Raw genomic sequence first — 27,726 nt, 5'->3', positions numbered from 1 at the left:
TTCATACATATTGCCATATTGTGCCAAATCTTTTGCGCAGCCCTAGCGCGTTGCGGCGTCTCACCTCAGGCTTGAAGTCGGCCTGGTCGAGTTAGCGCTTCAACGCGCTCCCGCTGTCCCCACGCCTCAGGACTTTCTCAGCGTGGCATGTAGGGGTGTTGTTGTTTGAGCTCCGGCTCATTTTTCCTTTCCTTGCAGTCCAGCGGGTCCGGCTTTGGGCTTACGCAGCTCTTCTGCCTGAAATGCTTGTGAGGCGCGGTTTGCACCCCCGACCGCCAGGGGCTCTGTCTCGTGATTTCAACGCGGCGGCTCCTCTCGTTGGCAATGGCACACACGGAATTTTCGGGCTACATTGCTTTCATTACGCCCGCCGTTGCCTGCCTGCCTTCACGGCCCCTGGAGACGAACGCCCTCTTCGAGGGTCTGTAGAGCTTGGCTTGTGACTGCAGAACACTCGATTTTCGAGTCGGTGTGTGTGTGACTTCCTCGACGCCCATTGGGTGTATTTTTTTGCTTTTAGCAATCATGGAAAAAAATTTACAGGCTGCATTGGGGCCTGGAGGGAGACGTCCCAGGGCTGATATTGTGTGTTTTTTAGCTGGTAGCAGTGGAGGTTTTCCCTTGACGGCGCTCTGAAGGAGAGACTTATCATGGTCCCCCTACAAATTATGAAATACCGAACCAACCTCCACGCAGCAAGACCTCTGAACTTACTAAGAACATTACCTAAGCCTTTTATCGCGACATTGGACTACTCCTTATGTTCTATTTATAAGTTGGGTGAAGTGACTAGGATTGTAAGGATCGCTTCCCCTTGGAATATTCCATTCAGACTCATATTGATTGTGTGATTCTTGATTTTATCCATACCTACACTGGGAGACAAGACTCGTGTTAAATGAACAAGCCTTCATAACATCCTTTGCCTTGAAAAAGTCTCCATGAGACGCAACACGTGTCGGCGGTGTGAGCTGGAAAAACATTTTATGTGTATGAAATAAAGAATTTGTAGCCTAACATCTTGTTTGGATCCGTATTTTGGAAATCTACTTTCTGCAAATGAACTTTACACTTACTAAAATTGAAGCATAATTGTCAATTAAGAATTTGTTCTATTGACCTTAGAACTTGTGAATGATAATAACAATTGTTTGAAATACTTAACAATTTCGAGAGTGCTTGATAGACCTGTTTTTACCTTGGTTCTTGATATTAGCAATCTTTGCTAGTTTGACACCCCTGGTGGTGGGTCATGTATAACAGGACAATAGTGCACCTCATAGAAATATACTTATATAATTGACATTACACGTAGATATGTTTTGAGAGCTGTATTACCTGTATGTGCGGACGTTTTCTCTGTTAGAGAAACACTACCACCAAATACCCATTTATAATTGTGTGTTTTTTCTCCCTGCACATGGGTTAGAGTGTCTCTGAGGCTTTTTCGGATCCTCATCATTTAATTAGGGTTATACCCTGTGAATTGCGCTGGTCCTCAGCAGATTGATTCCCATTCAGTAGACTGTAGGGGGTGCCACTGTTTTTTTCCTGGGCTCTATTCAGTAGTCAATTTGGGCATTTTTACATGTCCCAACAGGGAGACAATAACTGGGGGGAGGATCCCCTTGACCAATTACCGTGGGTTTGACTATTTCTACGACGCGGTCGATTTCTCTATCTACCGCGCCATAGAAGAGGTCATGGGCTCCATGGAGGAGTGCCTTTGCAAGAAACTAGAGCAGTTCTGTGCTCAGTGGGCACCACCTGCGCCTTCTACCCAGCAAGCAGTCCCTAATAGCGACCCAGTACCCACAAAACACCCCAGGGTAGACGGTGTCGATCAGGATGCCTTTGAGCGCCTGCGTGAAGCCTTCATGGCCCACAAAGCTCTGCAGCCCCCTCCTGTAATCCCTTCTCCCCCTGCAGCGCCCACTGATCCACCCAGCCCCGATCAGGACACGGGTGATGATGACCATGGGGGGATACAGATGACGAGCCAGGACCTTTCAGGCCATGGCGTCCTGCCACATCACCGCCCCACTCGGACACTCAGGCGTCTTCGGGGGGTTAGGATAGGTTAGACCCAGAAATCTTGATGCATCCACAGTCCTCGGAATGGACGCCTTCTGTTAAGGGAAAGTCGCGCAAACACCTGAGCTCGACCCGAGAATGGCTACTTTTCTCGCTAAATTCATTATGGACTCAAAGAAAGGGATAGACCGTTCCTGGACAGGGCTCGAACAATCATAAAAAAGTAACTTACAAAATCTCCTCGACCTAACTAAAATGCACTTGACCTCCGACTCTGAAAGCTGAGCAAATGTGACAAGTTAACAAGATTTAATAGCATTTTTATTGCTCGTTTACTTTTTGAGCAATAAAGATGCCTTTAAATCTTGCTGTCTTGTCATATTTCCTCTGCTTTCAGAATCAGAGGTCAAGTGTCAAGTTTGTCTTCCTACTCGCCAGAAAGGGCGAGTAGGACCTGAAAATAGCTCGTGCTGAATCAATCTGACTCGCAAATGCGAGTGGTCGAGTGAATTTTTCAAGCCATGCTGGAGGGCGTGCCAAGATATGATGAATATATTAGATATGGCTGAGGATGCCAAGAATTCGGGAGACCTGATTTGGCCTGTGGCCTTCTCTGGGTGGGTGCAAAGAGCAATAGTATTCTTAGGAAATGCAAATTGTGCGCTCTCCACAGAACGCAGGAGGTCATTTCTGAATAAAGTGGACCCAAAGTTGGGAGATTTGGCGGATTCGGAGGCTGGAGCGGTTGCTCATGGAGGTTTGTTTGGAGAACCGTTCATAAAATAATTCGGAAAGTTTGTTAATACTTACACGTCCTTAGATCGGGCCCAATCTTCTATCAAAAAGGTATTTTCCTCACAGGTTTTCTGTGGGGCGGGTGGAGGAACGGCCACTCGATCGGCCCGCTTTCTGAGTGTGTGGAGGTCGCTCACGTCCGATGCTTGGGTTCTACAGACGCTGCAGGGGTTTCAGATAGATTTATGCGGCAAACCCAGACAGACCTTCCCACCCAATCCCATTCGGATTTCCTGACCAGAAGAGGTCCTGACAGACGCGGAAATCTCTGCTCTCTTAGACAAAGGTGCTATTTGCCGTACAGTCTTAGATCCTCGCGGGTTCCTCAGCAACATGTTCGTGGTGGACAAGACGGACGGGGGGCAACGTCCGGTTCTCAATCTGCACGATTTCAACGAATGGCTGGTATACCACCATTTCAAGATGGAGGGTATTCACCTCCTCCGGGATGTGCTCAGGCTGGTGGATTGGATGGCCCGGTTGGATTTAAAAGATGCTTACTTAGCCATTCCTATTTTCCCTCCTCACGGGAAATTTCTGCAATTTCTCAGGCATGGTCAGGCATACCATTTCACCACCCTTCCTTTCGGGCTCGCCTCCACCCCCGGGTGCTTCAACAAGGTTCTCAAACCGGTGGTGGAGTACCTCAGGGCGAGAGGCATGCAACTCATCATTTACTTAGACGATATGCTCTTGCTGGCTCAAGATCCGGGAACGCTTCGGGACCAGCTTCAGCAGGCCGTGACTCTGTTAGAGAGCTTAGGCTTGTTCATAAACGCCAAAAAGTCCCTCTTGGTACCAGCTCAGCGCATCACTTTTTTAGGTTTCGTGGTCGACTCCACAACGGCAACTCTCAGCCTTCCCTAGTGGAAGGTGGCAAAAATGTGCTGCAGACTTTGGTCAAGGGACTGCTCCCCTGCGGCAGATAGCACGCATCGTAGGGTTGTTGTCAGACTCGGTCCAGGCTATCTCCCGGGGCCCCTTCACTATCGGGCCTTGCAGCAGCTCAAAGCCAAGCACTTACGAAAAGGGCTCCTTTACTCTCATCAAGTCTCCCTTTCGGGGGAAGCTGTGGAAGAGATTCGTTGGTGGCTTCCCACATGGAAGCATGGAACAGGAGAGCGATCTTTGGATCCGCCCCGGACCTGATCATAGAGTCCGACGCGGGCAGGTCGGGCTGGGGCGCCAGGTGCGGGACTTCTCCACAGGCAGTTCATGGTCACCACAGGAACAAGAGCTTCATATCAACTGCCTAGAGCTTTTGGCAGGCTCTTTCACCGTGTGTTGTTGGCCCAAGGAAAGGGTTCAGTCTTGCGTCCTTTCAAAAATGGACAACGTCTTGGCGGTCAGGTATATAAACCACCTAGAAGGTACTCGTTCAAAGGTGCTTTCGGACCTGGCAGCGAATCTCTGGCAGTTTTGCCTCGACAATCAGAACTCCTTGACGGCGGAGTATCTCCCAGGCCGGGAGAATCTGCTTGCCGACTGGCAGTCACGCCATTTCAGAGATTCCAGTCTATGGAAGTTGCATTCGGATGATTTTTCTTGGGTGCAGGACCTTTGGGGTCCTTTTTCTGTGGATAATTTTGCTTCCAGGTTGGATCACCAGCTTCCTCGTTTCTTCAGCTGGAGGCCGGACGCCCTGGCGGCAGCCACAGATGCGTTCCTGCAAGATTGGATGCAGGAGGAACCGTATGCGTTCCCTCTTTTCGCCATGATCACAAGGGTGTCTGCCCAGATCCGGCGACAACGAGCCTGCATGGTTCTCATCACACCCATTTGGAGGTCTCAAGTGTGATTTCCGGTTCTTCTGGAATTTTCTTGGGATTCTCCAATCCCACTCTCCGCTTTCCAAAGCTGCTCCTCAATCCGGACGGGGGTCCTCATCAGATGGTTCTCGAAGGCTCTCTCCACCTCATGGCATGGAGGATTACAGGGGACGATGGTCGCTCCCAGGCCTTTCGCAGTTCGCTGAGAGCCTCTTGTCCAGGGCCTGGTCAGATAGTACCGTCAAGCGTTATCGTTCGGCCTGGACAAGATGGTGTCGTTGGTGTGTGCGACGGAGTTGTGATCCCGTGGGCGCCGACGTGGTCCACATTTTTAATTTCTTGGCACACCTAGCTCAGCAGGGTCTCGCTTACCGGTTGGTCAACACCTTCCGTTCGGCAATCTCAGCGGGGCGTTCCCCAATGGATGGCAAACCAGTGGGAGAACATCCCTTTGTTTGCAGGCTCTTGAGAGGTCTCCGTTTATCGCTTCCACCGGAACCCAGGTACTCGGAGCTCTGGGATGTCAACAGAGTGCTTAATCTGTTTCTTTTGTGGGAGGACAAAACATTTCTTTCCCACAAGGAACTGTCTGCGAAGCCGGTTATGCTTCTTTGTTTGATTTCATGCCACAGAGTTTCAAAATGTGAGAGCGCTGGACATCACGGGCAGAATTTTCTCTCCTTCAGGCGTTTCTTTCACTGTTAGTCGCAGGACTAAGACGCATACAAGAACTATTGAGTACCCAGCGTACCCAGACTCTCCTAAACTTTGTGTTGTGCGTTGTCTGAGGGCGTATGAGGAGATGTCTGAGGAACACCGCCCTCCTGGAGAGCGTCAGCTCTTAGTTGCGCTTAAAAAAGCCACACAAGGCAGTTTCATCACCCACTATCGCACGTTGGGTGTGTTGGGTTATGCCGGAGGCAGGCATTAGCCTACGACAATTTGGGGCTCACTCGGCAAGAGGCGCTATGGCCTTGAAAGCCTTTTTACTGGGAGCCCATTTAGACGACATTATGAATGCAGCACACTGGTCCTCAGATTCAACTTTTAAAAGATTCTACTTTAAGCCGGTCATTGATATGGCCCATTTGGTGGTAAGTAAGCTTTGAAGCAGCATAATCCGAAGCCTCCGGTCCTGACATAGAATGAAAAATTTCCTAGCTAACGTAACGGAAAGTTTCAATTTTATTAAGGACTCAGAGGCAAGAATTATCGCACCGCAGATCTCCTCGAGATCCCCTCCGTCGGGAGTAAGTATGTGCTTTTCGTTTGATTTTGACTTCTGTAGTATTGTTTTGCTTTTCCCTACTGCAGTATTCTGACGCTGATGCTTAAACCTGTTCAGGGTTATGATAGTTTGGCATGTTTTGCTAATTTACAGTTGTTGCATTGTATCCTCTGGTAGCTGACTTGCTTGACCTCTCTGGGCTTAGGTCCTCATGTGTTCTTTGATTTTTTCCAGGAACAGATTCCGGAAAACAGGACACTTGAACTGGAAGAAGGCGCTTCGTCGCAAAGAAAGGAGATGAGCAGGGCCGTGAGGACGGACTAGGAGAGGGTCCCTGGACTGTGATTGGCCATAATGGAAAGAGGGATATGTTAGTCCCTTCTTTGTTTTGTTTCAGAATTTTTTTCCCAAGGGTGTTTGGGAAATGTGGTCTAGGTTTAAGTTTTAAAATGGCTGCTGTGCAATAAAGCATAGAAAGTGATAGCATAATCCTCGCCTCCGAGTCCTTAATAGAATTGAAACTTTCTATTATGTTAGCTAGGAAATTTTTCATTACCCAGAAAAATCATTAATAGAGCAAAAAAGATGCTTCTAAAAAATTATCTTGAGGCGCTTCTGGGCACCCAGATCAGTATATGTGACAACTTTCTGTCCCAGTTCAAACATAGTCATAAAACTAGTGAAAAAACATTGGAGTATTTTTTCAGGAAAACTCGAAATTGAACAACCTATGTTCTCATTTGAGAGAAGTCAAAATCTCAGGGTCATGTTAGTACACACACACCCTAAGAAACAGACAGCACACACACAAACAATGCTATGGAATACAGCCACCCCCAAGGGCCACCAACCCTGTGGGAACTGTGGGGTATGACAATTCATAAACAAATGCAAAACCGTAGACCTGAGACTAACCACTCCATGGGTGTTAAAACACCTCATGAACAGTACCTCCATCTATCTATGTGCTAAAATGCCCCTGCAACCATTGGAATGGCAACCAGAAAAGTGTATACATGAATAACAGAACACAGAAGCACAATAAGGTGCAAGAGACAACACCAAACTCACGAACACTTTAGTGACGGTAAACACACTGCGGACAGCATAGTGTGATATGTAATAAAAATACTCAACAATACGCACAAAGCGCTCCTCAAATATGTGCAGTGATGGTTGTTTAGGCTACACATGGAAAACCAGGGACTCAATGATGAGATCCTGTGGGGGTCCTTGGGTAGATAAGACATTCCTGGGTGTTAGGAAACTAAAAGAGAATGAAAGGGCCTTCAATACCTCCATAGGCCGTCACTAAAACGCTCCCATTGTATCTAGTAAAATTCTAAACAATAAATGAATGGTTGTTGCGAGAGAGGACACTCTAACATCAGTAATCAGCAACTATATCATCACAGGAACAAAGTGGAAAGCGAGGAGGGACTGTTCAAAAGAATGGCCAATATACTACTTGCCCCTCGCTCTAAAAAAAAACAAGCTCTCCTTTGTAAATTTCCCATTCATGTAATATCTAGGGAACTACCCTTTTCTTTGGCCTTAGTTGCCAATTTTATATTTCTACGGATCATTTGAAATTTCTAAGGATCCATTAGTTCCCGCACTTTTTTATAATATTGTTTTCAGATGTATAGACAAAGACGAGAGACTCTGTTTAAAAAAATCAAGGCCACTATTATGGGTGCCCGTATCTTCAATTTTTTTCGCTGATAGCCCCCTCAATTCTGCGAGTCCCACACTCTCAGTTCGAAACGGCACTGGCCCGCTAGAAACTACGAATCCCAGCATACCTGCTGGGATTCAGAGGCTGCAGGCACATCGGACGTGCCAAAGAAAGTGTGCATGATGCGGGCACCGAACACAGGCGTGTCACAGATTGTCGCGCTTCGTGCAGCCGTTCTCCCCGCACTCAGCTGTTGCCAGGGCTTTAAGTGAGGGGGGGTCTTTGGGGGTCTGAGCACCCCCAGTTTTTTGGGGGGGCCTCGAAAGGAGTCTATAGGGGGCTCTATTTTCAGGCCTCAAAGGTCCCCCCTCTTTCCTGCTGCCCTGGGCCATTCCCTGGGCCACTCCCAGCCGAGTATTGAAGCTGTGGAGTTGGTCCCGGGCACTCAATTGCAGCGGCCATCTTGTGTGTGGGTGGGTTCTAGCGTGCTCTAGTTGTGCATAAAAGGGGATGTCTACTCCTCCGTGCAGCGGTCGCGCTTTGCGGGCGCGCCTGACTCGCGCCGGAGTCGTGCCAGAGTCCTGCCCGTCTGCGCCCGTCCGCGGCCGAACGGGCCCAGGGGCCAGGGACTCTGTCACCCCTGTCACATATACTCTCTCTGCCCTGAGAAATCTACAACCCAAACATTGAAACCTACCCCCTGCCTGTCGTGATCGCATTTCTTTATTGGGCATTGCGCGCACTGCCTCCTCTCCTCACCCTAGTGCCCATCTCCCAGTATGCACGGATAATCAAGAGTCACGCATACGTGTCTTATACTTAAACACACGATCTTTCGTCAAACATCATGTTGACCTTTTTATCCTACTCACTGATGAGTGCCCTGATATCCTTTTAATCACTGAGACTTGGCTAACTGATGACTCACTCCCCGATATTTTGGCAGCCCTACCCCCTGACTACTATATGTTTAACATCAATCGTCCCCCCGGCCGCGCCGGTGGTGGGGTGGCAGCTATCATACGGAAGGAGTTTAAAATCATCTCCACATCCTCCTTCACTCTTGTCGATGTAGACAATCTTATCATCAGTCTTGAAACAGGAGAGGGAGCCCTTACTCTCATTGTCCTCTATCGTCCCCCGTCCCCTATGCCTTTGTTTCCTGCCATTTTTAGCGAACAATTATCCAATCTGATCACCTCATCTGCCCGACTCGCCATCTTCGGCGATTTTAACTATTGGTACAACGACAGCGATGGTGGCCCCCATGCTGCAGAGCTGTTTGAAGTCCTCTCTAGCTTCAACATGAATCAACTTGTCTCTTCCCCCACTCACGTCAGGGGTCACATATTAGACCACATCTGGACCTACAATCTCACTCTCTCCTGTCCTGTGGTTACCCCCTGTATTTGGTCGGACCATCACCTAATCGACACGGTGATTACAGTCAGGGGCCGTGTTAAAGCTCCTGCCGTAGCAGGCGGGGTCGCTCGCAAATGGGGCACCCTTGATTCGCAAGGTTTCCTATCTTCCTTGGCTGACACTCAACCTCCATTGCGCAGCAATGCGACAGTCCAGGCCTTGGAAAACGACCTTTCCAGTTGGATCACCAAAGCCAGTGATCTTTTTGCCCCCCTCTCTAAATTTCCCCGTTCTCGCCACAGCAATTCACACAGGTGGTTCAATACCTCCCTGAAATCCCAGCAGCTCAAACTGCGTCAGATGGAACGCAGGTGGAGGCGTTTCTACTTACCACTCGACAGAGAGGCTTATGTTGAGGTACGAAAAATATACAAAAGTGCAATTATAGCTGCGAAATCTTCATACTTCGCCGAAAGAATCTCTGTCGCCCCCAATAAGTCCAAGGAAATATTCAGAATTATGGGCGAGTTGACGTCTGATGCCAGAACTCTCCCCTCCCAGGTCCCCACCCAACAATCCTGTGATGCTCTAAATAGTTTTTTCACTGAAAAGATCATTAAGATCAAGAACACTATCCCCCCCGCCCCCCCTGCTGCTCCACTTGTCCCCTCCCTTGGTAACCCATGTTCACTGTCACACTTTCCCCTCCTCGACTCTCCTTCCCTCGCCAAACTTGCCTCCCGAGTCAAATCTGGCTCCCCCAATGATTGCTGCCCTCCCTCTGTCTTCAGGGACATCTGCTTGGCTCTGCCCAACTGCATCTTGCCTCTACTAAACACCTCTCTTGAGGCCGGCATCGTACCCAACTCCTTCAAGGAAGCTGCCTTGGTACCATTGCTGAAAAAACCCGGAGCCGACCCAGAGGACCTTGCCAACTATCGGCCTATTTCTCTCCTGCCTTATTTTTCTAAGATCTTGGAGGCACATGTCACCTGCTGCCTCTCTCAGTTCATCGAGTCCTCCGGCTACCTTGAGCCTAACCAAGCTGGCTTCAGACCTGCCCACTCTACTGAGGCTGTGATCTTAGCGGTTATGGACTCTCTCAGGAGCAACGCCGACAAAGGGTCTCCTCAGGCCCTGATCCTTCTGGACTTGTCGGCAGCGTTCGACACGGTGGACCATAACATCCTTTTCCACCGCGTCGAGCAAGCTGGTATCCGGGGCTCGGCTCTGGTCTGGATTAAATCCTTCTTGACAGGCAGAACCCAGGCTGTTCACCTGGTTCCTTTCAAGGCTACTAGGGAACCATTCATCTGTGGAGTGCCTCAGGGTTCCTCTCTGTCTCCCCTGCTTTTTAATCTTTATCTTCGCCCGCTCATCCATTCCCTGAAGAGCTGGGACATTACCGTCTTCAATTATGCAGACGACCTGCAAATCATCTTCCCTCTTAACACCCCTAACGCAGCTCTCGACTGTCAGGCGGTCATGTTACATATCCAGCAATGGATGAACCTTAATCAGCTCAAGCTGAACCCAGGGAAGACTGAGCTAATTCTCCCTGGCAGTAGCTCCACTCACTGGGGCCCACAGTTTTGGCCTACAGAGCTGGGCTCCCCGCCCATCCCGGCTAAATCGGCAAAGAGCCTGGGGGTTATCATAGACTCAGAGCTCTCCCTCAAGCCTCAGGTTGGTGCAGTCGTATCCTCGTGTATGTTTCAGCTTCGGAGAATCAGGAAAGTTTCCCACCTACTCTCACCTGAAGCCCTGATACAAGTTTTAATCGCCCTTGTGCTCTCCCGCCTGGATTTTTCCAACTCCCTGTATCATGGCCTACCGAAATACCTGCTACATAGGCTGCAAGTCGTGCAGAATCAGGCGGCCCGACTAGCCTTTAAGACCCCGAAGTGGCAGTCTGCAAAACCACTACTCTGTAAACTCCACTGGTTGCCGGTCGAACAGAGAGCTGCATTTAAGATTGGCTGCCTGACCTATAAAGCTGTGACTGGTACGTCCCCCGTCTTTCTGAAGTCCCTAGTGACTCCTTACCGTCCGGCACGCAACCTTCGGTCCTCCCACCGTCAACTTCTGACCGCAGTCCCAATCAAACTCAAAAAATATGGTGGTTGCAGATTTGCTCATCTGGCTCCCAAACTCTGGAACCAGTTGCCGCTATCTTTCAAATCCTCCATGTCTCTGCTGGAATTCAGAAAACTTCTTAAAACCAATCTTTTTACACAGTCTGGCTAGCTCCCCCTCTCTACATCTCTCAGTACCACCCAGCGCCAGGAAACCTATGGTGACAGAGCGCTATACAAGTTCCTCTTAAGATAAGATAAGATAAGATAAGAAAGGTAGAGTGACTAGACATCCCGGATTTTGTTGGTGTTTCAGGTGAGCATGCGCGCCCACTGCTTAAGCAAATCAAGCTAATGCGCTCCCAGTACCTCTGGCATCCCCACACCAGCTCGATCAGAGGCGCAACTAGAGTGCCCACAGCTTCTTGGTAGTGTGCTTTCATCGCACCATTGTGTCGATCAATGGTAACTCAAGTGGGATCATTTAGCAGCCTAAACCACTTAGTGTGAGAAACTGCCTACATTTTGATATCTCTTCTTTACTTCTGATCATGGGAAACTTGCTTGTAAAAGTCCAGTGAAACAAAAGTTAGACGTGAAATAATACAAACGTGTTTGCACAGAAGGAAATTTTATGTGGCCGCATCATAATGAGGATGTGACAGCCATATTTTGCAAGTGTGTGAACAGCAGGCTGATTTTGTGCGCTGCGACGCTGGCCTGCAGTATCAACCAGTTGTTTGGAACACCACAGGCCTCTCCGCGTGTTTACTGCCAGTGTTAAAGCCACAGAGGGGCCTATTCAGTGTCCTGGCGACAAGCACCCACTGGCATACCCACGGGGCGACGAAGTGGAGGAGGGAGTATTTGCACTGTTGAACAAAATGCCTGTGGGCGCAGTAGTAGGAAGTGTGGAGATGCAGGGGCTTAACAAGGGGTGAAAAAACGACAAAGAATCATTAACATACAAATGGTCTTTTAAAGACCTGTGAAGTACTCGGATTCGCCTTGGGTTCAACATTTTACCTATATACTCACTTTTTTGGAAGTCCAAATTCTATGATTTAGTTCCTTCCCCAGCACTGAGTTGGGTATCAATAAACATCTGTTCAGTGTCAAGACACTGAAAGGTGGATGTACTCTCTACACATACACATTTATGTTATGCTATACATGTATGTACTCTGGGCAAGAGGAATGTAACCGCAGCCCAAAGAAAGAGGTTGTTTAGAAAAGAGTTTTACAGATAATGCTCAGAGAGAGCAAGCATTGGCATAGGAGTGGCCATTTTCCCACTCCCACGTCACAGGCACCTCCTAAACATGTTTGTAGCAACTGGGAGCTACCCAGAGACAAGATTTATGACACTGAACTCAGCATAGGGCCTGCAGTCTAAAACATATCCTTACCTCAGTGTGTCCTCATTTTCTACAAGACAACTCATTCAAAATACTAGTTATGTCTTTTATGTACACCAGGGTCCACGGGCTCAATAGGTGGCATGTTTAAGTATCACACGACGTTTGCCCTTTGAGGGACAGTACACTTTGATATACAATGTTAGCTCACTTTGCTGCAACTGCGTCCTATTTTTGTTTTGAAATGTTTGCTTACTTGAAGTGCTAAGAGTTTTCTAACCTGTCAGCCAATGGCAAGTTTGTTCCATAAAAAACACAACAAGCTGGTTTGGCAGGTTTTTTCTTTTTTTGCTGCTTAGATTTTCACAATCAAAGCCTTATAAAACGTCCTGCTGTGGTGGAGTCACCGTTCATTCTTTAACACAATGAAATGCGTATTTTATTGAGTGAACTGTTCTAGGACTAATGGTAACCCAAGTGAATTTCCTCACACAGATCTAGTATTAATTTACCATTCTTAAAGAAGCATTGGCAAGGCCAATAAGTCTTGCTTTTATAATGTGAGTGCCGAGGTGTTGGCTTTGCCCATGTATTATTTTAAAAAGGCCAAATAAGACATATTTCAGAGGAGAAAAAGCAAACCTATATGTCATCGCACCTTATTAAATGTAATGTTTTCCGCCCTTATAAATGTAATGAAGTATTGATCACATTTTTTTTTCACTCAGGAAAATGGAGTAGAAGTTACATGCCACAGCATTCAGACATTTCATCATCTATATTAGCCCAGGGAGCAGACGATAGACACTAAGGAGAAGTATCATGCTAAGTACACCTTCTGCCGCAGACACCACCTGAGCGAGTGCAGCAGGTATCCTTTCACCCAGCATCATAAAAGTCTTTTTGTGCCAAAGCTTGTGCTTTCATGCAATCTGTGGAATGTAGGCGATAGGAAAATACAACTTTTAAAGTCAGCTCTTCAGCCACTCTCCAGCAAAATTCTTCTTCTTATTGTGCTTTTTACAGACAAGCTGTGAGAGGTGAGAGTAACAATGGGGGTATTTCAGAGAGGAAACAACACACAAGAGAGAAAGATAAAAACCAAAGCACTCTCATGGAGTGCTGAATGAAAATAATAAAGTCCTAAATGTGAGCAGTGGAAGGATACAAGTTAGCCAATCAAAAGAATTTGCAGTCCAACCTCTGTAGTTTGTCCCTCTCATTCCTTGGTGACAATTCTGTTTTCCCTCCAAGTTTCTCCTTTGCTCAGTGCTAAGACCTGTATGTTAAAACAGTGCACTCTCAGCCACCATTTTGTGTTCACAAGCCACTGAAACCAGCCCCACTACCTCCACCCCCCCCAGCAACAGGGATTTTTTGTACACCAGAAGGTGCTTCTGTGAGCTGTTTTAAACTGTGTTTTACTAGGGCCTGTGCACTTCGTTTTTTGGCCAGCAGGGGGAGTAACGTTTTATTCAAACAGTATTGTTAGATTTCAAGTTATTGAGGCCCTTACCTGCTGAAGTCCAAAGTGTGGATTGAGCCTGTCTGTCTTCTAGGAGATTATGAACAGGAGAAGCAGCTTCCAACTCCCTGGCCAGCAAACCTTGTCTGAGGTCGTTTGGCCCTTATATGGTCTGCTAGTGGTTGGTACATGTCTACACTGATTGGTGGTTGTATCTGGTGTTTCTATTGGATTAGGGTTAATGTCCTCATTGTTGGGTATTTGATGGTTCTGATTGGTTTCTGGGTCTGTGATTCAATCATTGTAGGGTTGGGACTAGGGCTAGGGTTAGGATTTCTATTGGAAGTAGGGACTAGGGCTTCCTATGTTATTGGTTGTTGGGAGTAGGGTGGGGCTAGGGTTAGACCTTTAATTGGAAGTAACGATTAGGGCTTCTGGTGTGATTGGTTGCTGGACTAGGTGTGGGACTTAGAGTAGGGTTAGGCTTTCTATTGGAAGTAGGGACTAGGGCTACCTGTGCCATTGGTTGCATGGACTTGTTTTGGGACTAATGGAAGGGCTAGGGCCTTTATTGGACGTAGAGATCAGGGTTTTTGAACTGATTGGGTGCTTGGACTAGGGCTAAGATTGGCTGTAAGGTCCTGGTCTCCTATTGGTTCCTAGATTTTAGGGCTAGTGTTGTGATTGGATAGTGTTAGAGCTAGGGTACCCATTGGCTGAAGGGGTCACCTGATTACTTGGGCTATAAAAAAGGCAAGGCTTAGGGCGTCTCAGCCCGGGCGTCGAGGACAAGGGCAGTTTCCTGTTTGAGCCTGTTAAGGGCAGAGAGGACAAGTGCAATTTCCTGTTTGAGCCTGTTAAGGGCAGAGAGGACAAGGGCGGTTTCCTGTTTGAGCCTGATCAAGACTGGTCGGGACTAGGGCCAGAAATGCTGCCCTTTTTCTCATTTAGCAATATCCAGCCCACACCATCCACATCCACAAACAGAGCAACACACTCACACCAAATGTACACCACGCACAACACTATGCACAGATTAATATACCAGCCTGCACCACAAACCCAACCAAACCACATCTACACACCCTACTATCCCAACTACCACACATATCCACCATCACCTACAAACAGAACACAACTCTATACTATACCACTAACCAATACACTCATCACTAACACACCACCAATGAACACCATACATAACTACATCTCATTCAGACACACTCTCCCTGCTGTAATTACACCTAACAGACCTTCCATCAGTTGTCCAACAAACACCCTCCTCTCCCTTCAACCATAATAACACTAACGCACAACACACACACTGCACACCACCACACTTTGTAACTCTTGCAACACATATACTTTCAATGTAATTATGGATCTACATATTTATCACTTTCTTTTAATTTAGCATTTCCAATGCACTACCCTATTTCTCAGTCTATACTTCGCTCAATATATTTTCTAGCCCAACCTTCTGACTCATCTCAAACTTCTTCTACTACTCCTTCCAATGCACTACCCTGTCTCTCATCCTATACATCTATCGATATATCCTCTACATCCACTCTCTCATTTATCCCAAACCCCATATCACTACTATGATTGCCATAATAACCCTTTCTAGACTCTCTCCTACTCTTGACCTCCTTGTATCATCTGATACCTCTTTTATTATACCGATCCCCTAAAACAAACCTTTCTAAACTCTTTCCTCGGAGTCCTCCCCTCCAAAACTCCTTTTTACTCATCCAAAAGCCTCCTCCTATTGCGTAGACCTAAAAAAAAAATCTTTCACTCTTTCATCCCTCCACTATCCTTTTGAATCGAAATTAACAGACTAACATGTTCACTTCGCAAATTCCATATTAAACTATACTAATATACTACCCAAATAACTGATTAACATATCCACTACTCAAATTACTTCATTTTTTTTTTACTATACTAATTTTCAACAATAATCCTTTATGGGTTCCGGAGTGGCATGCTACTCACCAGAAAAGCGATTCAACACCCATCAGGGGTAACAAGTGCTATATGAATGCAAATCTTTCTTCCCCTTTTATCCCTCCGCTATCCTTCTCACTCCAAGTAACTGACTAATATCCACCACTGAAAGTACTTCATATTTCACCATATTAATTCACCACTAATCCTTTGTAGGCTTCCTGAATAGCGCGCGCCAACAAGCGCTATATAAATACAAACATTTGTCCTCCTCTATCCTTCTGCTATCATTCCAAATCCAAATAACTAACTAGCCTATCCACCACTTAAAACGTACTTGCAAGTTTCACTATACTAATTCAACACTAATCCTCTATGGGTCCCGGAGTAGCGTGCTACTCGCCGAAAAAGTGCTTGAACTCCTCGTCAGGGGTAGTAAGCGCTATATAAATGCAATTACAATATAAAATACAATTTAGCGGAGACATTATCCTATGCATGTGCATTTTAAGTTTCATGGTTTGTATATGGAAAGAAATGTTCCATAGTGATTTCAGTCAGATTAGTTGGTGGCTGGTAAGGTTGAAATAATACTCTATAATGAATAACTTGCCTGGCTGTCTCCTGACTACATTTAGGCGACCAGGCACACTGCACCAACTATGGCAAACTACACACTTTCCAGAACGAGGACCAGAGAAGGAAGACTCCGACATAGGAGATAGGATTTTGTGCCTAAATCGGCACATGATAGCGACACGGCTATTGTCAAAGTCATTTGTTCATTCCAAGAAGCAAGGACACCCCTGATATAGGAGGGAAACACTCGCCCTGGCAGGAGTGGGAAATCAGTGAAGACTCCACAATTGGAGAAATTACGTTTCAGTCCCAAGATATAAAGATAAGCCCTGAAGAAGCCCGTGTTGGGTGAACTGCGTAGGCTGTGGATTTTATGAATTACAATAAAAGCATTTGAAAACTACGTCATCTGTTGGAAGATGCGTCATTCCTGTCATCTATTCATGTCTAATGTATGGCATTTGAAGCCAATAAAATATATGATACATGTTGCCTCTCCAGATTTGTGTAAAGAAACCAACTATGGCAAACTAACTATGACATGGGGTTCTATGTGACACACTGGCCACTGCTAAAAGAACCTCCTCAGAAACACATGGCTTTGTTGGTTTTGAGCAGACCGGGTGTCATCTTGGTTGGGTGCCACAAGTGGCAGAACAAAATATTTTCAGCGCAGTGAGTATTTCATCTACACTGTGCTGCTTTATGCACGTGAGTGAGAGCATGCATGGTATTGTATGGGTGTGAGCTTCACTTTGTGCACAAAACTTTTTCTGCGTACACCACTTGTGACCAGGGCAGGTCCTCTGCTTGAGCGAAGTCCCAGGCCAAAGTTGAAAAATAAAATGATGATAAAATAAATGTATTACAATTTTATTTTTCAGTAGCCGACCCATCCCGAACTGAATGCCAAGATGTGGAGAGGGCATTGCAGCTGAGTGGCAGCAGGGAGCTTTATGCTCTCCAGTTTAAAATACCCATGTCTGTTTGGCTGACCATCTTGCGACGGCCATCCGACAATACGCATTTTAAACCTCTCACCCAGCTGCCTTAAAACAGCTGGGTTAGAGAAAGCAAAGGCCTATAGTGCTCATGTGAGCGCTGATAGAGGCTGCTCCCACCAATCCTAGAGGTCCATGAGAATGCTGCATGAGAGCAGCGCCAGGATTGGCTTGGGAGTCAGAAGCCTGCCTGCCTCGAGGAGAAAAGGATCGAGGAGGACGTCGCGCTCGTCGAAAAGGTAAGTACATTTTTTAATGTGTCCCCCACCCCGCCTCACCACCCTTGGGACATGCCAGCCGCAGCTGATCTTTGTGCATTTGTTTTAGGTCGGAGCCTACTAAACTTTATTATGCTGTGCCATCCTTTGTTTTTTCAGTGATGTAAAGGTACAAGCAGTTTTTCAATTAAGATATCTACTCTTGGAGATCAACTTTTGAATCCTCAGGAGCAGAAGTAGAATGAGACATTTGAGAATGATACTGAAGCACTTCAGATTTATACCACCAGCAGATTCTCAAATGGCACTTACCACTGATGTGTATTGTTAAACAGTAAAAGCGCTGGAGAAACCTTTTGCCAAGGCTGTCAACATGGAGAGACTGAAGGCGCAACTTAGAGAACATGGTTAATCAATGACACAAGTGCAGCTTATAGCACAGTGTGCCAATAGCAGGGCAACAAAAATGCAGGAACTTAATCTTGCTGGATACAACTAGCCTGAAGGTGGTGGCTATATATATTCAAACGGGTTATACTAGGTCTCTCTACAACTACCACTCTAAACAATTTGATATACAACAACAGGCAGTAAGTAGAGATTTTAGAGAGCACCCAGTCCTGATTAAGTGCCACAGAACCACACGGGGATAGAATAGGCATGAAACATTTCGACCCAGACACTATAATTTGTAGATCACTGTTGTTTATAAGAACACAGAGAAATTCAAATGAAAAAAGTAGATTTAATCTTCAGGTTCAAAGAAGCACAACAAGGAACGGAACCAGTACGTCCAAGGTAGAGATTATCTAGCTACAGGTTCCTTACCTTTAATTCCTTACTTTTGAATCTCCCTGGCTTCAGTTTGGATCCAGAAACTTTTGCTGAGAAATTGCCCTTGCATGTGCCATCGGGTGGCTCCATTCAGCTCCGTGTGACGTAGTCAGCAGTGTTGGTTATGATGTTGCGGTCGCCTATATAAGCGCAACTGAGGCGCGCAGACGTCAGTACTTTTTGTTTGTTCCACGCCAGAAGCGCAGAACCACTAAGTAACTGAAGTAGCTGTGTGCAAAACTAGGGCCCTGAAAAGGGGAGTAACCCTGGTACTACAAAACCAGTCAGCAAAGTGGGGAGGCATGGGTGTGGCTATAAGGAATCTGCTGCTTGATAGAGTCCCTACCAGATAATGCGTTACCGAAGCTAAGTAACTTGTTCATCTGATAGAGACATCTAGCTGCAGATTCCTTACTTTTGAATTAGATACCCAAGCCATACCATCCCTGCGGTGGGTTGCGGACCAATACCTTACACTAGGAAGTCCTTTAGGACAGAACGAGCAAAATGCTCATTCCTGCGGACCTGACTGTCCAGGCAGAAGTGCTTGACAAACGTGTGCAAAGATGCCCACTTTGCTGCCTGACAGATATCCAGGACTAGGACATCCTGAGCAAAGGTCGTGGTCGCAGCCTTTCCCCTGGTGAATGGGCCCTTAATCCCTCACGGGGATGCTTCTTAGCCAGGGCATAGCAGATCTTAAAGTAGAGAATGACCCAGTGAGAGATGGTCCTCTTCTGCACTGCACTGCCCTTCCATTCTTAGCTCCCACGTACCCCACAAAGAGTTGGTCATCCACCCGGGAACTCTTTTATGCGGTCAAGATAGAAAGACAACCCTTTTTTGGGGTCCAGGCAGTGGAGACGCTCCTCTTCGTTAGAAGAATGCGGGGAGCTAAGAAGGAGGGTAGCGTGATGGATTGACCCAGGTTGAAAGGGGTCACAACCTTTGGCAAAAATGAAGTACGGGTGCGAAGCACCACTTTGTCTGAAAAAGACATCATGTAAGAAGGCGTACAAGATAGAGACTGCAACTCACTAACCCTCCGGGCAGATGTAATTGCCACTAAAAAGGCTGTCTTTATGGTAAGCAGCCAGAGGGGACAGTTGTGTACAGGGTTGAAGGGTACACACATAAGATAAGTGAGGACAAAATTAAGGTCCCACTGCGGCATAACAAAGGGCATGGGTGGAAACAAGTGAGCCAGCCCCTTCAGAAACCGATTTACAATCGGAGCCCTAAAGAGAGAGGGTTGGTCTGGCAGCTGCAAAAAAATCAGACAGAGCTGAATGGTAACCCTTGAGAGTTCCCAAAGCAGGCCCTGTTGGGCAAGGGTTAGAATGAATAGAAGAACAGTGGAAAGAGAAGCAGAAAGAAGGTCAATAGAACATTCTGTACAGTATAATACAAATTCCTGCCAATGGCAGGCGTATACCGACTTAGTGAAGGGTCGCCTGGCTGCCAAAATAAAGTTACATACTTTAGGAGGAGGGTCAAAAGTCATCAACTGCCGCTGCTCAATCTCCACGCATGGAAGCGCAGAGTTGACAGGTTCAGGTGGCTGACCCTCTCTTACTGCTGCGACAGAAGATCCTCCCGTAAGGGCAGCATGGTCGGAGGATTGATGCTCCTTTTCAAAAGCTCCTGATCTTCTTCAGAACCCTGTGCAGGAGTGGTATGGGCGGAAAGGCGTACAGCAGGCCCGAGCTCCACTCGCGGTGAAAGGCGTCACAAAGCGATAGCCACCTTGGACACTCCAACGCGCAGTAATGCTGACACTGCACGCTTTCTTTCGAGGCGAACCGATCTAACCAAGGTTCTCCACTCTGCTGAAAGAGACCTTGCGCCACCTCTGACTGGAGACGCCATTCTTGATCCACTAGGCATCGACGGCTGAGTTGGTCTGCCCTGGCTTTCAGAGAACCTGCCAGGAGTTGAACCACCAGGGTTATGCTCTGCTGTTCCAGCAATGTCCAGAGACATAGGGCCTCTCGACAAAGGGTCCAAGACCCAACCCCTCCCTGCTTGTTGCAGTACCACATGGCAGAGATGTTGTCTGTGAACACCTGCACTAACTTCCCCTTGACAGAAGGAAGAAATGCCTTCAATGCCAACTGAATCGCCGAAGCTCCAACAACTTGATGTGGAGCCCCAACTTCAGTAGAGACCTCTGGTGGAGTTGGGGTCTCCACCTCTCCCAGATGGCCGCCCCATTCCAGAAGTGATGCATCTGTCACAGCTATGATATCTGTTTGGGGAAGAAGGAGGGGCTTGCCGTTGACCCAATTATGGTTTGTCAACCACCACTGCAGATCTCTCGTAGCTCCTTCAGAGATCTGGACCACGTCGGTGAGATTTCCCAGATGTTGTGCCCACTAGAACTTTAGGTCCCTCTGCAGAGCCCGAATACGCCACCTGGCATTCTTTACCAACAGAATGCAAAAGGCCATGAGGACCAACAGCCTCAGAATCAGTCCCACCAAAATCCAGGATAGAGACTGAAACATCGGATTCATAACCTGAATATCCTGGGCTCTCTGCTCTGGAGGATAGGCCCGAAAATGCACTGTGCCCTGAACTGCTCCGAAGAAATGGAGCGTCTGAGAAGGAGTCAGATGTGACTCTGGTACAATTATAGAGAACCCCAGCAAATGCAGGAGGTCCGCCGTAGTCTGAAGGTGGGAGACAATAGCCTGGGGCGATGGCATCTTCAACAGCCAATCATCGAGGTAGAGGAAAACTAACACCCTCAACCTGCGCAGATGAGTGCCAACCACTGCCATCACCTTGGTGAACACCCGTGGGGCACAGGTAAGGCCAAAGGGGAGCATGGTAAACTGAAAGTGCTCATGGTCTACTTTGAACAGCAGGTAACGGTTGTGGCCCGGCAGGATGGGGATGCGAAAATACTCATCCAGCAGGTCCAATGCTACCATCCAGTCTTCTTGGTCTAGGGCAGACAAGCCCTGAGCTAATGTAAGCATCTTGAACTTCTCCTTCTTTGGTCCAAAAATCTAAATTGGACCACAACCCTTTATTTTTTTTCTGAAACAGAAAGTAGCAGAAATAACAGCCATTGCCTACTTCAGAATCTGGGACCTTCTCTAAAGCTCCCTTGGCCAGGCGAGCTGTAACTTCCTCTTGGAGCAATTTTAAGTGATCCTCCCCCAGCCGATCTTGAGATGGCAGAATGGGAGGTGGAAAAGAAAGGAAAGGGTGAGAAAAGCCCTCCTGACTGATCTGCAAGACCCACTTGTGAGATGTTATGGACCTCCAGTGGTGTAGATGATGCTGGTTTCTCCCACCAACTGGAGTGGTGTGGTCTTGCAAAGTCAGACTAGGAGTGCTGGAGGCTGCGGCTGCAGAGGGCAGGTTGGCTGACGACTTCTGGCTTCCATTCCTCGGTCGGACTGAACGTTGTCAAAGTCCTCACACAACTTGGGAAGTCTGCGAAGGAAGGTGGCTGAGATAAGGCTACGTTTAGGGACCTGGAGTGCAATTTAAGATTTTGTTTTCTTTTCTCATCTAAGCAAGGGGAAACTTGACACCCCTTCCATTTCCATGAAAGGGGCGAAAGCTAGACTGGCCACGAGGTGTAGTAGAGAGGCTCAAGGATCTGGCAGTAGCTTGAGAGTCCTTGACCCTCACTAGGGCGGAGTCTGCCTTCTCCCCAAAAACACAGGATCCATCAAAGGGCATATCCATCAAATTTGCCTGGACATTGCCTGAGAAGCCAGTTGTCCTAAGCCAGGGGTGATGCCTCAAGGCCACCGTCAAAGAAATCGATCTGCCCAACAAATTGGTTGTGTCAAGGCCACACCTTATGGCATATTTTGCTGCATCTCTCTAGTCCTTAACCACCTGAGAGCACAGCCCTGGCCTCCTCCGGGACTTGTTGCATCACTTGCGCAACCGTCTCCCAAAGAGAGTGGGAGAAACATGGCAATAAGCATGCAGTTTTCCCCGACCGCAATGCTAAGCTGGTGGAAGAAAACATCTTCTTCCCAAGTGAATCCAACCTCTTGGATTCCTGATACGGAGGGGCAGAAGGGAATGCGTCCTGGAATGTGGAAGAATGCGCCACCAAGCTTTCAGGGGTAGGGTGTTGGCTGAGCAACTTAGGGTCGCCCTGAGATAGGAGATGGTGGCCTGCGATTGTCCTGTTCACTGGAGCCCCTGTGTTAGGCTTGGACCTCGAGCCTAGAAGGACATCAGTTAGTGCCTATTGAAGGGCAAAACTGGTTCAGAGTTGAAAGCCCAGGTGAAGTACTTTGGTCAGGAGATTAGTCCTAACCTGCATGGACGGGCAACTCTAGTCGGAGGACCTCAGCTGCCCTCAATACCACCATGGCATAAGAAGCCTCCTCCTCTGTAGGCACAGTTGGCGGAGAGAGCATGCAAATATCTGGGGAAGTGTCTAGTCCACTGGCCCCAAGTTCCCCATACCAGTCCATCTGTTCTGCAGAGAGATTCTGGTGTTCCAAAGGGTCCAAAGACCCCTCCCATTCCTCGCCCAAGCCTAAAACATATTCAAAATGTTCAGGCGTCAAGATAAAACCCCTGAGTTCAATCAATGTCGGAATCGTCGACGAGCGTCACAGTTACGGCTCTGTGTCGTGGCGGATAAGGATGGGGCTAACACCACCAGTGGCACTGAAGGCACAGACTTTGGTGCCAACGCCGGGGGAGGTTGTGATGGCACGGCTGCCGTCGTCCTGGATTTGGGATCGGATTCCTGAGGCCCCACCAGCACCATTGCCGGAGCAGACTGTCAAATCTAATGGGGCTCCCTCCAACCCCACGGGGCCCAAAGGCTCAACAGAGGGGTCGGGCCAATCAAAACGCAACACATGGCCTTGTAAAATTATTTTATTTAAGCAGGGGGCGCTACGGCTCCTGGAAAGGGAGGGAGGCGTGAAGTCGACCTTGGCTCCAGCTCCGCACAACCCTGCCTGGAGCATCAGTGCTCCTTACCTCGTTCATCGAGGGGCAACAGTCGAGGCGAAGATGAAGTCCGCATGGACTTCTTCTTCTTATGCCTCTTATCTGAGTGTCCTGAAGACTTCGAGTGGGATGAAGAGGACTTTGGCCTTCGGGACTGGTCCTGTGACCTCTTCTTCTTTGATCGGGACTGGGACCAACGTGGAGTCTCGCTGGAAGGTATTGACTGCTGGGCCGCAATTAGCTTCATAGCCCGCTCCCACAAATTCTTCGGAGCCATAGCCTGACAGTCCGAGAACTACTTTGATCGTGGTCGCACTCGAAACATCAGAGACAGACGAGGTGGGGGTCGGTAACCGACATCATGCTGTTACAGGCACCGCACGATTTGTACCCGGTCTTCCTCGAAGACATCCTCAACACAAAGCTGGAATAATCCTGAAGTCGACAAAAAGTTTTTTAAAAAAGCCTGTCATGAAGCGACAGAGAGGTAGCTCTTTCTGAATCGGCACTTAATTGGCGCGTAACCTGCAACCTAAAAAGTGGTCCATCTGTTATACAGCCCACTTCCCTAAACAGGAATCACACTTGGGTTGAGGAGCAGGGCTGACTATGCATTATGTCAGCATATGTAGATGATTGCGTGTGGTAATTTCCTAAGCAGTCATCTGTGACTGCCTCGCTAGTACATACCATTTTGGTCTTTCTGCCTATCTTTTTGGATTAATTGTCTTTTGGATATAATGGCATTCATATGCCTGCAATTGACACATACTATGAGTATTTCAGCTTTTTGAAACTTGGATAGACATGGCTTTCAAGTGGCATGCAGCAAGGGTTGGACTAACGCACTTCAGTGCTTCTACCTGCATTACTGCTCTGAAAAGCATCAGTTACACAATTGGAATTCCTGTCTGCCTCTGCATCAATATTGCTGCCAGCGCTTGCCCAGCACTGATTATTTATTGTCCATGCTAGGTGTCACTCTGCTGTATCCAGAAGGGTCGGGAGAAGTGGAGGTCAAGAAGAGGTGAGCTTGCCATGGAATCGCACCAAGTGTAGCCTAGAATGAGAAGATGGTGGTGAGAGGAAAGGAGAGAACAAAAGATTCGGTGAGACAAAGTGGATGGAGATGGGATGGGAAATGACAAAGGAAAAGGGCGAGAGAGGTAGGAGTCAAAGGCAAAAGGAAGAATGAAAAGGGGGACAAAATAGGGTGTCAAAAGTTCCCTGGTCTTTCATAACAAAGCAAGGCTAGCTGGGGTCTCACAAACACAATTCTGTTAATGTATTTTTACAGTGTTTTATACAGTGCTGAGAAACCACCTTGTAACCTCTGAGCACTATCTAAGTTCCCTTTGTATCCAGCAACCTGGACATGGTTTAAAAGTGGGTGGTGGTGAGAAATTCTCAGGCTCCTGTTGGGGGGGCTGATTTGGGGATCGAAGGACCTACTAATGAAAATATCATTCACCTAAGTCATGGGACAGTGAGTAGAGATGTGTTCTCTTCGTTTTTTTTACTTCCTAAAGAAATTGACTTTTTCTGTTTTGGTTCAGCTGTTAATCAGGCCCAAGGTAAAAACATGGCCTCTTCAGTATTCTGGCTAGCAATTAGAAGCATTTGGAGTTTAAGGTACTCACCACACACAGATACTGAACCAGTAAAAGTTTAAGGAGATTGGAGGCTATATGCAAATGTGGGTTTATTCTAGATAGCAAAATGAGGCATATTTCTGCCTCAAACCATATGCACTGCATTTGTAACGCCTACTCGGCTCCTGGTTCGAATTTTTATCCATCAATTCATCCATCTAATCAAATTAATCCATGCTTTAACTCGAATTTTTTCTCCATATATTCATTCAATGTTCCACTTGCGGGGTTTATAAGGCAATTTCCCAAATTTCTGATGTTTAAACTGTGCCCATCCAGGCCTCTAGTTTACACACGACAGATGCCACGGTTCATTCAAAGCAGTGTTTTATTTAAAACCCAATGCATTTCGGGCGGGATACGCCCTTCGTAAGGGGGCACTAGAAAATGACAAAAACATAGCGCAATTATATGGCTGAATATGACGTACATCATATACATAATATCACTCACTTAACTTGTTAATGCATTACACTGTCTAGGTGTCGCTGTTTACATTTTGCGGACTACTGAAGTATATAATTACATCACAGAAGTCTCACTATGAATAATGCCTGCACACGTTCTTAAATGGCGGTTTGCATACATGTTGATACAAACAGACTGGGTATTTAATCTCTCGCTCTCAACACATGGCTACAAACAATTTTGCTTAAACATTTATACCGAATCCACTCTGTTACATTCCTAACCCCTCTCTCAGTTCTGGTTTAGTATCCAAGAGTGTTGCCCTCAAGTGTCTCCTCTCCCCCATGACTCACTGGTTTCTTACTAAGATATTGCAGCCTTTGTTAATGGGTGTGCTTACTGCACTTTCCCTACTTTGCTTTCACAGGTAAACCCCGTTCACTATAGGAGCACTCTGCCAGCAGCCTAATGCCTCTTGTAAGCCATCTCCCAATTAACCCTCTTTGCCGTACCTGCTTCGGAGATTTAAAAACGCGTTTTTAAATCTCTGACGCAGGTACGGCAAAGAAGGTTCGGTATAAATGTTTAAACAAAATTGTTTGTAGCCATGTGTTGAGAGCGAGAGATTAAATACCCAGTCTGTTTGTATCAACATGTATGCAAACCGCCATTTAAGAACGTGTGCAGGCATTATTCATAGTGAGACTTCTGTGATGTAATTATATACTTCAGTAGTCCGCAAAATGTAAACAGCGACACCTAGACAGTGTAATGCATTAACAAGTTAAATGAGTGATATTATGTATATGATGTACGTCATATTCAGCCATATAATTGCGCTATGTTTTTGTCATTTTCTAGTGTCCCCTGACGAAGGGCGTATCGCGTATCCCGCCCGAAATGCATTGGGTTTTAAATAAAACACTGCTTTGAATGAACCGTGGCATCTGTCGTGTGTAAACTAGAGGCCTGGATGGGCACAGTTTAAACATCAGAAATTTGGGAAATTGCCTTACAAACCCCGCAAGTGGAACATTGAATGAATATATGGAGAACAAATTTGAGTTAAAGCATGGATTAATTTGATTAGATGGATGAATTGATGGATAAAAAATGGAACCAGGAGCAGAGTAGGCGTTACAAATGCAGTGCATATGGTTTGAGGCGGAAATATGCCTCATTTTGCTGTCATGAATTTAGCTGCCACCGGGGCAAGGCACTTCACCAGATTGCACGCAGTCTTTCTTTACAATGGATTAGTTGGACAAGATTTGATAATTGGAGTGCACCCTGTAACTTCGCTTTGTTAACCACATTAATTGCCCTACTAAGGGGATGCACCCACGAGGAGAACAGTATTGAGGAAAAGAAAAATAACGAAGACAAATGTTCCATATCGACGGAGAAAACAAGCAGGTTCATACAAAAGAGGTGTTTACTGAAAGGGAAACGGACACGTTCACATGAACATTTTTATTTTAGAAACTGTTAATGTTAACAAAACATAGCAGGGGCCGTTGAGAATGGCGACATGCACTCTCGTGATGTATTGTGGTTCTTATAGTGTGTGTACGTAGTCCGCTAGGTGCAGCTGTAACGGGCGGGTCGATTTATTCCATAGCACCAATCAGGTAACAGCTAGGCAGAGGAACACGATTAAAAAAGAACCACAGAAGAATAGTTAGAAAGATTTCGTGAGGTGGGAACTGAGCGTTTTTAAATCTCCGAAGCAAGTACGGCAAAGAAGGTTAATTGGGAGATGGTTTACAAGAGGCATTAGGTTGCTGGCAGAGTGCTCCTATAGTGAACGGGGTTTACTTGTGAATTATTTAGTTATAAGCAAAGTAGGGAAAGTGCAGTAAGCACACCCATAAACAAAGGCTGCAATATCATAGTAATAAACCAGTGAGTCATGGGGGAGAGGAGACACTTGAGGGCAACACTCTTGGATACTAAACCAGAACTGAGAGAGGGGTTAGGAATGTAACAGAGTGGGTTCGGTATAAATGTTTAAACAAAATTCTTTGTATTCATGTGTTGAGAGCGAGAGATTAAATACCCAGTCTGTTTGTATCAACATGTATGCAAACCGCCATTTAAGAACGTGTGCAGGTATTATTCATAGTGAGACTTCTGTGATGTAATTATATACTGAATTGAACAACAATGGAGGAGCACCCCCTTGGAAGGAAAATACAAAGAAGGATTTCTTCTGTATCTGGAGCTTAAGGCTCAGGTCAGCACTAAGTGCCCCAACCCTTTACCGGACAGTGATTGTCCTTGAAGAAGACCCCTCACTCACCAACCTGGTTGGTGACATGCTTCATCATCGGGGTCCCACCCCATAGGCCGAGTGCCCATAGGGTGTGCTGC

The sequence above is a fragment of the Lissotriton vulgaris genome, chromosome 6 (genome assembly GCF_964263255.1).
Source record: "Lissotriton vulgaris chromosome 6, aLisVul1.2, whole genome shotgun sequence".
NCBI lineage: Eukaryota > Metazoa > Chordata > Amphibia > Caudata > Salamandridae > Lissotriton > Lissotriton vulgaris.
Note: the sequence above shows the minus strand (reverse complement) of the source record.